The 12,325-nt window shown below is 45.8% G+C and overlaps 1 long non-coding RNA gene across 1 annotated transcript; it reads left to right on the plus strand.

Moving 5' to 3' along the window:
• Positions 1–2,720: 2,720 nt before the first annotated feature.
• Positions 2,721–10,989, plus strand: LOC118494836. The gene is made up of 3 exons (XR_004897042.1): positions 2,721–2,782; positions 3,899–3,900; positions 10,978–10,989. It is a non-coding gene; the product is annotated as an uncharacterized LOC118494836 (long non-coding RNA).
• Positions 10,990–12,325: the final 1,336 nt, after the last annotated feature.

Here is a 12,325-nt window from a genome sequence, read left to right on the forward strand (position 1 = left end):
GACCCTGTAGAGTGCAGGGAGCCTCCAGCAACCCTGCAGCCTGCTCCAGCAACACCCCAGTCTCGGCAGGGCTCTGGCAAGAGACTGAAGAAACAGGGGGATGAGTTTGAGGAAAGTGTCCTCAATGTGCTACAGCAAAAAACAGATGACACAGAGCTGTTTCTGTTGAGCTTAGCCCCACGGCTCCGAAACCTGCCCAGGGAGAAGAGGAGTGAGGTGCAGATGGAATTTCTCGCTACTCTGCATAGAGCAGAGTTTTCTTGACATGTCCCATACACTACTACACACTACCACTATTTCTTTATATGTTTTCACTCACAACTAGTTACCTTCCTGTGTTCCACGTTTTCCACATCAGCTGCACTCACATCACAGGTCTGCAAATGACAGGCAGAGAATTAATTGCATTTATTTTTTATAGATCTGGTAACCATTAGTTAACTTTTGTTGTGTGTGTTATTTATGTTACATAATAAACTTCACATAAGTGACTGCATGTGATGTGTGTATATTCTGGGGGTGGATGAGTGAGTGAGATGTGATTGAAGTAATGTGTCCTTGTTATTATATCAGCTCATCATGTCATTTAATATGGACACTTTGGAAACAGCTTTTTAGAATAATAAGAGAGTGGCTCTTAAAAGAGCCTTTGTGTTCTTCCGTAGAAGTGAAGCAGGAGGTGTGGGTTGCAAAGACGTCAGGCCACTGTGGTCCGAGGTATTGCCGCAGCAGGAAAGGAGAAGTAGGTGTTGAAAACCTCCCGTGTGGCTATGGCCTCTTGGGTGGCGTTGTTGGTGGCAACTCTCCCTACATTCTGTAAAGCACGGATAGGGATGGCCTCTGATGGGCAGGGAGCTGCAACTGGGGAGTTCCACCGCAGAAAATTGTGCAAAGCCACTGTTGCCTTCACAATGGCATCCGCATTTTCAGGGCTCACTCCAATGACACGGTGGTAGATCCTCCACAGTGCAGCAAGGATGCCAAAGGCATTCTCAACCACTCTCCTAGCACATGACAGGCGGCTGTTGAAGGTCCTCCTTGGTTGGGTGAGGTCCCTTCCAGGATAGGGCCTCAGCAAATTCCTCCTACACAAAATGATGACGTAAGGACGTGTGACTATGTACATCAAGATTACAATTTCTACAAAATACATTGTTGACATCACAATCTAATAATATCCAATGATACATTATAGTTTAACACAGTGCTGTTCAAAATCCTACAATACATAATGACAATGTGAATGACGCTGTTAAATCAGTACATGCACTTCATACAAATCAAATAGAACACTTACCTCAAGGGGAAAGCCTCATCCCCCACAAACACATGAGGCATGGGCCCCAGGTGTTCAGCGCCAGGGATGAGGGCATCCTCTGGAAGACCCAGCTTGTCTCCTCACAAGGCTGCTCCAAATGCAGAAGCTGCAAGGGTGCCTCCATCACTGCTTCGCCCGAAGGCTCCAACATCCACCACCCTGAAAAGGTATCTTGCATCCACGACCGCCAGCAGCACTATGGAGAAGGTTCCCTTATAATTGAAATACTGGGAGCCGGAATGAGGTGGTGCCTGGATGAGCACATGCTTCCCATCTATTGCCCCCACACAGTTGGGGAACTGCCACATCTCCCAGAAGCTCTGGGCGATCTCCTTCCAATGGGCAGCCGTTGGAACAGGCATGAATTCCTCCACCAGGCTATCCCAAATGGCTCCACACACCTCTGGCACAATGCCTGCCACAGTGGAGATGCCCACCCGGTAATGGTCTTGTAGGAGTCACCCGTGGCCATGTATCTGAAATTACATTACATTTGGCTTACGCCTTTCAACCAGTGACTCCCAACAAGGGAAAAATCTAGGTAGAGTATGATAAGTACAAGTTACTGCATCAATGAGTGCTATTTCTATAAAGTGTCAGTTAGTTATAGTCAGGTGATAAGTGCTAGAATTAGCTAGCTATGCTAGTTGTAGGTAGTGCTACAGGACATTAGTTCATCATTCAAGTTGAAAGATGCAACGCAGGCACAACAATGCAATGTGTCCTTTATCCGTCTGTTATGTGCAACAGTCAATCATTAATAATCATTATTATCCACACTAGGTTATTACTATCAACACAATTAGTAACATAGACAGAAATGTAATCACCACAAGCTAGCGTAGGCCTACTAAACGAGAGAACCTTTGCAACAACATTCCATTCATGTGTACGTTATCACTCAGCTGATGCTAATGTTGCTACAGATGACAGATATTGCCATGTACCTCACCTCAGACAAATTGCCAGACGCTCCGTTGGAGAAATGGGCTTATGGAATGTTGTTCGCATCCGGGAAATCGTAGGCCCGACTCTCGTCAGCAAACAGTCAAATTGCTCCCTGTTGAGCCGAAAGTACCCCTGGAACCGGTCACAGTGAAAGCGGAGCTCCTTCACCAGCCGGAATTCCCCCAACTGCTCTCTGGACCTGAGGGTCTCGTGCAACCACACCCTTCTTGCTGCTGCTGTGGCTGCCCTCCTCCGTCTTCTCCTCACAACCAGGGCAAGTGCCAAGGCTTTTTTTGTTTCGTAGACAGAAACATCGTCTCTACCAACTCACTGTCGCATGTACTGCACGGTCTGATGTCAACACCGGACGCAGACATGACGTGCATTTAAATATTGGCGCATGTATGATGTAAATTTACTCTGAGGCCGGCGGCAAGCACAACAAACATAGTTGGGAATAGGACAACCTAGCGGCGAGCGCAGCGCATGCCACGTACAATGTGAAGCGGCCTTAAGGTTTAGGAAAGATGGTGGGTGGGGTTGTAAAATTTACGCTTCAGTGACACGCGGGACATGAACACCGGTCTCCTGAGTGGAAGTCCTGTGTTGTTTGCCTCCTTAATGCGGGTTTTCGGTCTTTCATACTACTCCCTACTGTTGTCTCTCTTAATACTACATCATCTTACAGCACCACTGTCGAGTTGCTGCTCTGTCCGGTGCGTTCCATACAGACACTAAAGGGTGATTTTTGCGTCGGTATCTGACGCTGAGAGACACTGACCAAGCGTCAGTATTTTACGAGTTGGGAGAGAGAACTGGTTGTAATACAACGCTTTAAAAGTAACAGTTTTCGCAGAGGAAGAGGGTGTGCTGACCAGATTTTCCAGGGGTTATGTACCGGACTATTTCTTGTCCGGGACCAGTAACTTTTAGAATTCTAAAGTGGTTGCCTTACAAGTGATACACCGTTTTGGCTGGTGGACAGACTAGCAGCGGTATGTGCCAAGCTGCTAGCATTATGACTGAAAAGTTGGGGCTGAATTAAAATGAATAAGCTGTGTAAGCTCAGTTCTTATATCATGAACATCATCACAGTTGAACAGAATTGAAAATCTGTGAAGTTTCAGTTCACCACTGACAATCATCAGTAACCAGATCATCTGATAATTACCTACAGCTTCTGACAGAAGTCTGAAGAGAAACACTCATGGGTGACTTCGAATTGTGCATTATTGCAACCGCTAACTGCCAAAGATTCACAAAATTCACAAAAGATATTGTGCTAATAATATTAAAGCGCAAACACGCCCATAATGGTTTGCAGATCAGTGCAATTTGCCCTTTTTTTTGCATTTGATTGCAATTACTACATTTTAAACTATATTTTGAAAAATACTGTGACATGAGGAATAAATCTTGTGTTTTGGATGTAATTATCATTCTGTCGGTGATGTCTCAGGGTTTTTGTTCCAGTGCCCTGCCCACATCTGACACCCACCCTGTCATCCCCAGCTCTCCGGAGCTCTGTGCACCGGTAGAGAATAACCTTCGTTGACCCGCCCGGTCAAGTAGCCTTCTAGCTACAGCAGTGTTGCCAGGTTGGTTCAGAAACCTCATTATTAGTCAAAAAAGACGTTTAATTATTACTCATTGCAAATTTCTATAATATTGTATGATTTATGTGAGAGTAAAAACATTGTACAAATGTACACAAACACACACACAAATAAATAGCAAAACCAAGTATTCATTATGGGGCCGGTCCAGACGAAAATTTTCAGGGACTAATTTTGATTCCAGTCCAACCCAGTGAGAGATGGGACTGCCACATATTCAGACCCTCCAAACACTTAGCAGTTCAGTGCCTTGCTCATGGGAACCTTGGCAGTGCTCAGGAGGTGAACAGGCACCTCACCAGCTACCAGTCTACACTCTGTAACAAGACAGAACCAGAGATTGGCTCTACAAGTGAGAAATCAAATGAAAGTCAGATATTATTTTTGTTCACAATTAAACAGAGAGGTTTAATTGTTATTGCTATCGGGGGAAGGATAACTCTAGCATATTTTATTAAATGTGTGGTACTGTTTTTCCACTGAAGTGAAGTCATGGGTAGAATTACAGCATGGACTGAGGAAATTCACGATGATAGTCCACCTAGATGTGTATAAAAGTTTCTGTGTCACTTTATAATTGCCCTTGAGTGAATTAGATGAAGGCGTCATATGACTAAATAAATAGGAGTTTCTGGTAAAAGTTCCCAAACAGAGGCCACCTGACCGCACCGGAGGCAGGGAGGATAAACTAAAAACTCCTGCATGGAAAGGAACCGCCCACCTCAGGTGCAAGTAATTTAACTAATTACAGCAGTATTTCTCAATCGTTTTTCTGTCATGACACCCTTTAGAAATGTGCAAAATCTCAAGTTCCCCCCCAGTCTAAAATGTATTAGAAAAGACAAACTCTACATCCCTCTGACAGCCAACACAAGTGGTTGTTATGTGTGTGAGAGAGAGAGATACAAAAATGCATACATGCGACTTACTATCAATGGGAAACCTGAGCCTGTGAGACAAATTCTAATGATGTACGATGGATGGATGGATGGATGATGGATTTTGACGGCATCCTGGTTGCGAGAGGCTAAATTAAAGGCTGTATATGCTGCTTTCCTTCCCTTTGTTTCTTCTTGTTTGTACCTCAACCATGATGAAGCTCGAACCACAGACAGAAGCAAAGAAATGTTAAAGAAACTTTAATATGCCTTGTGAAATAAAACTGATCTGCTTTGAAACACCCACCTGCCTACTGCTTCTTCTTCTTCTATGCTTACATCAATTAAGTCCATTGCTTACTTAAACTAGGTCAGTGACACACAGCAAACGTGGGGTTCAGGGACAATTCTTCCATAGGAGTGCTTGTTTGTTTTTATATTAACAATGAATAAAATAACTTTGTAATGTTGAGGTGTCACTCATAGTGATGCACCAGGGGTTGATGCATAGACTGTATAAATGAAGCCAAAACACCTGGATCGCCCCCTGGTGGCTGGCTGCAATATAGGTCAACAAAACTACAAGTCAAATGAATGTTTCCGGTTTCCAGTTTTCTGTCAATTTAGAATGTTCTTATCAACCTCATGGAGCTCGATGTCACTGTTTTGGGTAAGACCCTGACAAACGTGCTAGTTGTAGAGGACCCCCAGGGTGAGTCCAGACAAGAAGCTGTACCTGGCCTCTTAGGAATGAACATTATTGGCCGCTGTTACCACCTGCTGTTTGAACAATTTGGCTCTAGTCTTTTTGAATCACTTGTTCTCCAAGTTGCCAGTAAGTGGACAGGAACCTTTTCAATGTGTCAAAGCATGGAAGCTTTGAACACATGGGGGTACTTCATGGTCGAGCCATCCGGGTCCCTGCTGGTTCTTTGAAGTGGATTTGCACTGCCTGTCCTGCTGCTGCCAACATCACTCTCCCTTCAGTAGTTCTTGAACCCCTGGTCACTGGGAATTCGCTTCCGGCAGGCATTCTTGTGTCTTCAGCCCTTCTTTCTGTCCACCCGGGCCGCATTGAAATCCCTGTAGTCAACGCCCTTGACCTCTCCAGCTTGTCATGGTCTAACCTTTCCTCCAAACAGACACAACAAGGACTGATGCTCTTGCAGAAACACAGCACAGCTTTCAGCCAGGGAGAGGGTGACCTGGGATGTACTACCTTGGTGGAACATGAGATTCCTTTAGTGGATGTTGCCCCAGTGTGGCAATGCTACCGCAGGCTCCCGCCATCACAGTATGAACAAGTCAAAACCCACATCCAGGAACTGTTGGACAGAGGTGTGGGGCGTCCAAGCTGTAGCCCCTATTTCTCTCCAATCATAGTGGTTTTCAAAAAGAATGGAGAAATCAGGTGTGGACTACCGTTTGCTCAATGCCAAGACAAGAAAGGATGCTTTTCCCCTGCCTCGGATTGAAGAGTCCTTGGATGCCCTCAACGGTGCCCAGTTGTTTTCAACATTGGACCTAGCAAGCAGGTACAACCAAGTACCCATGGCAAAGAAGGACAAAGCAAAGACTGCTTTTTGCACACCTTTTGGACTCCTGTTTGAGTTTAATCGTATGCCATTTGGTCTATGTAATGCCCCCAGTACCTTCCAAAAGCTGATGGAGCGGATTTTTTTTTACTACTGTACCTAGATGACATTGTTATTTTCTCCTCATCCTGTGACCAGTACCTCCAACGTCTTAACCTGGTACTGACCCATCTCAATCTGAAATGTCGCTTCTTCCAATCTGAGGTCAGTTACTTGGGCCATGTAATTTCAGCGTCTGGTGTGTCCACTGACCCTTCGAAGATCAGTGCAGTAACCAGATGGGCAAGACCTACCACTTGCAAAGAGCTACAATCATTCCTGGGGTTCACCTCCTACTATCGTCGCTTTGTGGAAGGTTTTGCAAAGTATGCTGCTCCACTCCACCAGCTGGTGGCTGAAATGGGGGGCACTAAGAAGAAGCACAAGGTCCCGGTGAAAAGTGTCATTGACAACAGCAGGTGTTTGTGGTGTTAACCCCCTCAGCTATCTACAGTCGGCTAAACTGGGAGCTGTGGAGCAACGGTGGGTTTCAGAGTCTTCGACTTTGAAATCAAATATTGACCAGGACCCACTAATCTTAACGCGGATGCCTTGTCACGCCAGTTTCCCTCCCAGAGCACATCCTCTCTATTCCCTGGCGTGAAGGTACAACAGGAAGTCCACAAACAAACTGAAAGCACACCTCAAGTTGGCAATGCTCTCGCAGCCACCTGTCAACTACAGCTGCTTTCCCATCACGACCAAAAGCTGACCTATTGGCTCTACAGGCCACAGATCCAGTGGCATATTCTTGCCATACTGGAAAAGAGGAAAACCTCCAGTGAAACATGAAATGGCCAGTGCTTGCAAAGGTGTGAAGAAGTTGGTGCAACAGTGGGCCAGAATAAAATCAAGGGATGGTATTCTGTATCGTCAAATACAGATACCGGGGGAAGGACAAGTCCTGTTCCAACTGTTGTTGCCCCAGTGCTTACAGTCAGAGGTCCTTAAAAGCCTCCATGACGACCATGGGCATCAAGGTATCGAACGTACCAAGAGTCTCGTGAGGCAGAAGTGTTTTTGGCCATTCATGGGGAACGACATCGAACAATATTGTCGGGAGTGTAATTGCTGCACGCTGGCGAAAGCAGTACAACCTACAGATGTGTTTTCTAAATTTTCCCAGGCATACCCAACACCAGATCAGCATTCAAGCACAGTGGCTTGTGTGCTGACAGAGAAGTGGTTTTACATCTATGGAGTACCAAAACGAATTCACAGCAATGAAGGGAAAAGTTTTGAAGGTGAACTCATGAAACGACTTTGCCATCTGTATGAAGTTGAAAAGAGCAGAACCACCCCGTACCACCCAGAGGGCAATGGGCAATGTGAAAGGTTTAATTGAACATTGCATGACTTGTGCCGCCTAGTAATGGGGGCGCTGGCGAGATTGACACCGCTCCGTCTGGCTTGTTTACTTTCAGTAATTTTACTCTTTTTCAGGAACACATTGATAATTTTATTTGATTTTCATACTCAGTTCATTAGCAAAGTTCAATAGTTATATATAGCTACACATTTTATCATCTCTCCACCGTATTTTGTCTGACATGACATGATGCCTGATGACTGGAGGATGCAAGTTAAGTTTACCGCAGTAGCCTACAGCCCACTAGGACTACTTACCCACAACAACTTCATGCATAGGATACATCTGCTGGAGTAAGGATGTGGAAATACTTAATAAGTGAACTTTACCGGCTATGGGGGAACTATGCACTTCTGCGGAGCCTCTGTGCCAACATGACATTCTCCAACACCCAAAGTATGTCCACCGAGGATCTCGTTGTAACCAAATCTACATGGCTCGCAAGGATGGCAAAATAATCCCGTCTCTGGACTGTTGATCGCGGTCATTTGAAGCCTGATCGACGAGTTGACCATACTGTGCTTGCCCGTCTGGCCAGATCGGATGTGCACAGTCAGTCAAATCGACTGAAAGCTGGATTGTTCAACATAAGATCCCTCACCAACAAAGCTTCTCTTGTCAGCGGCTTCATTGTGGACGATAAACTGGACTTTCTATGTCTCACGGAAACGTAGCAGCAGAGCAATGATTTCTTCCGCCTCAACCAAGCAGTCCCGCATGGATTTGTTTACATCTGTAAACCCCGCTCATCCTGGAGGGGAGGTGAGAATGACGCTTTTATCCAAAGCGACTTACAATTAAGTGCTTTCAACTGTGAAGGTTCAAACTCCAGACCACAAGTAGTAAGTGCAAATACAGTAGCTTTAAATAGGCAAAGCTACAAAGAGACATATGAAAGTGCAGGTTCGAAAGTGCAAGTTCAAGATTATTATTATTTTTTTTTTTTTTATCCGAGGTGTAGTCGGAAGAGATGCGTTTTTAGCCTTCGGCAGAAGATGTGTAGGCTTTCGGCCATCCTGATATCGATGGGGAGCTCGTTCCACCATTTGGGAGCCAGGACAGTGAACAGTCGGGATTTCGTTGAGTGATTAGTTCTCCCTCGCTGTGAGGGGGCAGCAAGCAGTTTGGCTGATGCAGAACGAAGTGGGCGGGTTGGGGTATATGGTTTGACCATGTTCTGGATGTAAGCGGGTGCTGATCCGTTCGTGGCCCTGTACGTAAGTACTAGTGTCTTGAAGCGGATGCGGGCTGCAATTGGTAGCCAGTGAAGAGAGCGGAGGAGAGGTGTAGTGTGAGAGAACTTGGGGAGGTTGAAGACAAGTCGAGCCGCTGCATTCTGAATGAGCCGTGCGACTGAATGACAGACCCGAGAGAGTTGGTGTACAGAGAGAAGAGGAGGGGACCCAGGACTGATCCTTGAGGAACCCCAGTTTTAAGTGGGCAAGGTTCTGAACTAGACCCTCTCCAGGTTACCCGGTAGGTTCGGTCTGCCAGGTAAGATGTGAGTAATGAGAGCGCAGAGCCTGAGACACCCAGATTTCGGAGTGTCGAAATGAGGATCTGGTGGTTCACTGTGTCAAAGGCAGCAGAAAGATCCAGAAGGATGATAATGGAAGAGAGAGAGGTTGTTCTAGCGATGTGAAGCTGCTCAGTGACAGCAAGGAGGGCAGTTTCTGTTGAGTGGCCAGCCTTGAAGCCAGACTGGTGGGGATCAAGAAGGTTGTTCTGGTGGAGATAGGTAGAGAGTTGATTATAAATGGCACGCTCAAGAGTTTTAGATAGAAATGGAAGAAGGGAGACGGGTCTATAGTTATTTACATCAGAGGAGTCGAGTGTTGGTTTTTTGAGCAGTGGGGTCACTCTTGCCTCTTTGAGGGCATCGGGGAAACAGCCAGTTGACAAGGAGATGTTGATGAGATGTGTGAGGAAAGGAAGGAGGTCCGGAGCAATGGACTGGAGAAGGTGAGAAGGGATAGGATCAAGGGGGCAGGTGGTTGGGCGGGCAGAGGTAATCAAAGTAAGAATTTGGTTTGGAGATAAAGGGGTGAAAGAGGAAAGAGTACTGGAAGTGATGGATGGTAAGGTGATTTCAGGAGGTGTGGTTGAGAATGAAGAGCGTATGTCATCTATCTTTTTGCCAAAGTAGTTGACAAAGTGGGTTGGGAGGAGGGAGGAGGTGGACTGTGGGAATCTAGGAGGTTAGAGAAGATGGAAAAAAGTTTTTTGGGGTTCGAGAAAGAGGATTCAATTTTGGTTTGATAAAAAGAGCTTTTGGCTGCAGAAATAGAGGCAGCGAAGGAGGAAAGAAGAGACTGATAGGTAAGCAGATCATCTGGGTGTTTAGATTTCTGCCATTTCCTTTCCGCTGCCCGTATAGTTGATCTTTCAGCACGTACTGAGTTAGATAACCACGGAGCTGGGGAGGATTTGCGAGCCTGTCGTGAAGTAAGAGGGCAGAGAGAGTCGAGAGAGGAGGATAGAGTAGAGAAGAGAGTGTCTGTGGCATCATTGTGAGACATGAGTAAGAAAGAGTCGGATGGAGGGAGGGTTGATAAAGTACATGCCGCCAGAGAAGAAGGAGAGAGTGAACGAATATTACGGCGGACAGGTATGTTGTCTCTTGAGATATGGTTGTGAGCTTGGGAGAGCGGGAGAGAGTAAGAGATGAAGAAATGGTCTGAGGTATGGAGTGGAGTAACAGTGAGGTTGGCTGTAGAGCAGTTTCTGGTTAATATGAGATCTAAGTGGTTGCCAGCTTTGTGAGTGGGTGGTGAAGGAGAGAGTGAGAGGGCAAAAGAAGAGAGAAGGTGAGAAAAGGCAGCTAACTTCTCTGTCTGGATGTTGAAGTCGCCCAGAAGTACCAGCGGAGGGCCAGTTTCAGGGATGTTTGAAAGAAGGACATCCAGCTCCTCCAAAAACTCTCCCAGAGGACCTGGTGGGCAGTAGATAACAATGATGACTAGTTGTACCGGATGGGTTATGGTGACAGCATGAAGTTCAAAAGATTGTGGAGTGAACTGTGGCAATGGGTAGAGAGAAAATTTCCACTTGGGGTTAATGAGTAGGCCTGTCCCCCCACCTCTACCAGTGGGTCTAGGTGTGTGGGTGAAAGAGTAGGCAGAAGAAAGGGCAGCAGGGGTGGATGTGTTGGTCGGTGTAATCCAGGTCTCAGTGAGAGCAAGGAAGTCAAGGGATTTCAGGCTGGCAAAGCCAGAGATGAACTCAGTCTTGCGAGTGGTAGACTGGCAGTTCCACAGGCCACCTGCAACAAGGTGTTGAATGTGTGTGGAACGGGTGGGATAGGTAAGAGAGGTGGGGTTGCGGAAATGTTGCGAGCTAATGCGTGGTTTGTAGTATCTCCGAGAGGAAACACGGACAGGAATGGAGAAGCAGCACATTTCCAGATGAAGACACCGAGCAGTTAAGTGAGATAAAGATAAGGTTAAGCCCACTTAGCCTCCCACGAAGACTCCTGCGTAGACTCCTTTGTCTTTGTCCTCCGAGTCTTCGTCCGATGAGGCTGCCACTGAGGCTGCCGCTTCACGCAATTGCCAACATTAAATCCAAGGAGGTGATTGGTGTTGGCTACAGGTGGGGAGGCCACACCCTGGTTAATATCTAGCAGTCCAGTAGTCAGTTCCTTCAGAAATCAAATGCACTCTGTCATTTGGTCTGACTCTAGCTTACTTTTGTAGTCAGAATCAGGTGGGGAGGCCACACCCTGGCTAATCAGTCAAAAGCACCTGAGAGTCGTTAACCTCCACTCCCCAAATTCACACTTTACACTAACTAGTTTCACTTTAAGAAAATCCTCTAAATTATGCCTAACAACACAACCAATCAAGCAAAGAACACACAGCAGCAGTAGAAAGTAGAAAAGTACAAGAAGCAGCAAAAACCCAAATAAAGTCTGTACTTAACTTAATATCTAGCAGTCCAGTAGTCAGTTCCTTCAGAAATCAAATGCACTCTGTCATTTGGTCTGATTCTAGCTTCATTCGCTGTGCCTGATCACACCTCTTTTGAACTGCTGGCTGAGGATCCGCACCCATCATTATTGCGGTATTGTACAGACCACCTAATCCATCAAATGTTTATTCCTGAACTTTCAACTGTTCTTACTGCGTTGAATGCAATGTCATCCTGATGGGGGATTTTAATATACATATGGACAACATCTATTTACAAAAGAATTTATGGATATGCTTGACTCCTTTGGCATCACACAATATGTTAACTTTCCAACCCACAACAAAGGACATATTTTAGATCTGGTATGTTGCTCTGGTATCAAGCCTAGCAATATCAGTACTGCTGAACTAGCCATCTCTGATCACAAAACTGTACTGTTTGACACCCATCTGCCTGTCATGAAGTCCAAGATTCAGCGTGTTTTAAAAAAAACTGGTCTTACTGTGCATAAAAGACATGTACTCTGAACACCTGCATCAGTATAAAAACGACCTCTATGTTGCAAAAACATCACATTATGCAAAGATAATCAGTGAAGGACAAGCAAACACCAGGGCTCTCTTTTCCACTGTTAATGGGTTTCCTTAAGC

The sequence above is a fragment of the Sander lucioperca genome, chromosome 4, assembly GCF_008315115.2.
Source record: "Sander lucioperca isolate FBNREF2018 chromosome 4, SLUC_FBN_1.2, whole genome shotgun sequence".
Taxonomy (NCBI): domain Eukaryota; kingdom Metazoa; phylum Chordata; class Actinopteri; order Perciformes; family Percidae; genus Sander; species Sander lucioperca.